We start from the raw sequence: 2,784 nt of genomic DNA, 5'->3' as shown, positions 1-2,784 counted from the left end.
GTAGCTGTCTTCAGACACTCCAGAAGAGGGCGTCAGATCTTGTTACAGATGGTTATGAGCCACCATGTGGTTGCTGGGATTTGAACTCTGGACCTTCAGAAGAGCAATCGGGTGCTCTTACCCACTGAGCCATTTCACCAGCCCTGCTAGAAATTTTAAAGGTCATGAAAAAGTAGGGTGGTGTGGATTTTTCTAGGGTAGGAGATTTTATATATCTTCTGTTTATTGCAGCTCCTGCCCTGATCTCCTTGATTAAAGTTGCTCTCATTTTTATCAGGAAAAAAAAAAAAAACCAGCTTGGCATTAGTTCTTTGATGGTTTGGCCACTCAGGCTATGTTCTTTGTGACCAGATAACTATTTGGATCTAAGAACAGTTTTACAAACCCCAACTACTTATTCAGCATGGGAGGCTGAAATGGAAGTTGGTTCGTGTCATGATCCTTCTAAGCAATCCCCTTTCTGTGCATTTTAGGAATACACAATATACTCCTCCAGGAGTTATCTGTGAAGTTGATTCTCAGTATTTTATATTTTGATAGATAACAAGTGAATCATCTCAAGCTTTCGTTCTGTGGTTTGAGATTTCATGGTTAACAGACCATGGTAATGGGCCACATTCCCAGTGAGCCTCGAACCATAAGGGGTATAGTCACAATCCAGGAATGAAAGTGTAACCAGCCATTGCCAACGTTGGCCATTCTTTGCCTTAATTAAGCTGTTCCAAAGAGCCCTCAAGAGTCACAATCATCCTAATGAGTCACTTCGTACTTTTGAGAATGCATAGGGAAAGAAGGATTTCTTTGAGATGGCTCTGAGACTCACTGCTGGTCCTCATTTCAATGAATCTAGACAGGTCAAAGGCAATAAAGAGAAATAAACAGTGTGCCGGACAGAGTCGAGGAGCAAAATGCCCATGTTCCATCTGTCTTCCTGCAGGGAGTCCAAAGGAGAGCAATCAACGATCTCAACACATGACTGCAAAGCACCGCAGACCTAGGAGACCTGATGCCCCATGATGTTCAGGACTCATCTTCCTGCTGTGGACATGGCACACCTGTGCTGCTGACATGAATAACCATACCGAAGTACATACAAAATCACATAGTCCTGACCAACTACATTTGTTCACATGGCTGAGGGGACATGGACAGAGGATGATTCGAAAAGAAGCATGCCAACAGGCATATGGTTAGCAAATCATCCAGGACATCTGCCAAGAGCTGGAGATAGAGAGGAAACCCATTAGAGCAACTAGAGTGTCACAGCCTTCACCTTTCTGTGCACTCACATCATGGGGCTCACTTACCTAATGCAGCAAAATTAAGCCTGAATCAGTCCATTCTGTACTGGATGCAGCACCTTGTCAACACTGCTGCTTGTCTCAGATAATGTCATGTATGACACAGACAGGTAGAGATGAGAGGGTGAATGTGTTTTCCCAGCCTGGAGAGGTAGGTTTCATCATCAGGGACCAGAGCTTTCTCTGGGAGGTTTCTCAGGCAAACCAGGAGGAACCTGGCAGCCTGAGTCTGTCAGTGACCTGAGAAAGTTGTCTCCCTAATCCCCATTCTGACCATGATCCATGCTGGTGTCCTGACTCCCATGCAATACTCCATTCAGGACTGGTAAGGGCTCAAAAAAGACCTCTGTATTGGTTCCAACCTATGACGCTGTTCTAGAAAACTGTGTTGGTCAGGGCCAAGAATCATAGAAAGAACAAGGGAGCAGGCTTTGAGGATTCTGGCTACCAATAAACATGTAGTTACCCACAGCCTGCAGTGACTCAGAGGTGGTCAGTGCAGGGGTGGCATGGGCAGCAGAGAGGCGGAGGTCCCTGTGTAGTCATTGATGTTGGGCTGCATGGTGTGGACTCTGCTCAGCCCATGCCTCCCTTCTGCCACAGTGAAGGTGCAGCAGGGAGAGCATCAGAGAGCCTAACTGGGTTCCACTGGGAATTCTGAGCCTTTGATCTTCAGAGGTCTGGATCCAGCAAGGTCATGGACTGAGACTCTGCTGACCCTAGCAGATGGTAATTTGGCATGTGCAGTGTGCCCAGCAGTGCCCAGCACACAAGCGCCATTTGTTGGAAGACTTAGGAGTCATCATTCCTTCTTCCTCATAGCAAACCAGCTTGATCAGTGGTCTCTGGCCCTTAGAGAAATCTTTCTTACCTATGTCTATGTGGAAGGCTGTTGCCAGGAGAGATTGAACCACCAAGAAACATAGGTTGAATAAGAGACTGAGGCCAGCATATGACAAGAACCTAACTCAATTTGGTGACCCCTCAATATTCTCAGACGATTGCTCAGTTTCCTCACACTGGGTTTGAGAAATCCCATATTGTATGTCTTTCTGCCTAATTAATTGGGTCACCTGTACTGAAGATGGCACTGCTCCAGCTGCACTTCACAACTCACTCACCAAGGGGGATGTAGGTACCTTCTCACCACTGGCCCTCACTCACCCACAGGAATCCGAGCTGCTCTCCAGCAATGCCTATCCAAACCCAAAAGGGGCTCCAGTCTCTTTCCCTCAACTGTAGGAGACAGCTCCCACTGCTCACACACCCACAGATGCCATTGACTGGATGCCAATCAACCCCTGTGTCCTCCCAACAAAGTGTTCTGTGAAGGTCTAGGAGGTCGCATTCTTCTCTGAGGCAAAGTTCAGGCTCCCAAAGCTTTGAATGTGCATTGTACCTGAAGATTTTTCAGCACTCAATGATCAGATCATCTGCTGTGATGCAAGAGTCCACTAGACATCTGTCTACCATGTTCATCCCA

Source organism: Mus pahari, chromosome 17 (assembly GCF_900095145.1).
Source record: "Mus pahari chromosome 17, PAHARI_EIJ_v1.1, whole genome shotgun sequence".
NCBI lineage: Eukaryota > Metazoa > Chordata > Mammalia > Rodentia > Muridae > Mus > Mus pahari.
The sequence above is the reverse complement of the archived record's forward strand: the minus strand, read 5'-3'. Positions refer to the sequence as shown.